This window comes from Lepidochelys kempii, chromosome 1, assembly GCF_965140285.1.
Source record: "Lepidochelys kempii isolate rLepKem1 chromosome 1, rLepKem1.hap1, whole genome shotgun sequence".
Classification (NCBI taxonomy): Eukaryota; Metazoa; Chordata; order Testudines; family Cheloniidae; genus Lepidochelys; species Lepidochelys kempii.
In genome coordinates, this window is record NC_136380.1 from 287,924,269 (window position 1) to 287,924,876 (window position 608).

Below are 608 nucleotides of genomic sequence, written 5' to 3' on the forward strand. Positions count from 1 at the left end.
ATGGGCGACGCGACTCTAGAATAACCTCATAGGCTTGGCCCGAGCACGGGAAGCTCCCTAGAAGGGTGGGAGGGCCACCAGTGCCAGGACCATAGCCCTGCCCCCTGCTCCATCCCAAAGCCTGCCCCCCACTCGGTCCCCCGCCCACTGCCTGTGCTTCTCTGCCCCGTTCTCCCAAGGGCTCCCCTTCCTGCGCAGCTCATGCCTCTTGGAGCGAAGAGACGCGAGCGGTGGGAACCATGGGGGACAAGGTTAAGAGGCATGAGAGGCCGGGGGCCTCAGGTGAAGAGGCAGCATGGGCAGGACCACAGGGAAAGAGCGAGACATAGGAGCAGGGCCTCAGGGTGAAGTGCGGGCCGGGGCATGGCCCAGGTACCCTTTCAGCAGCGGCGCAGCCTGTTTGAGGAAACTTAAGCCTCCCTTGGACTATTATACCCACCGTCCACGAGTACCTTTCTTACCCAACAGCCTCTTAGATTACTAAAATGGAAACAACGAATTTACTTTTCATTTGTTCATCTCTCATCTTGGACAAGTCACCACTTCTTCTAATCATTTCACTTTCCGGTTCTGATACAATCATACCATGCTGGTTTATAGCAGTTGAA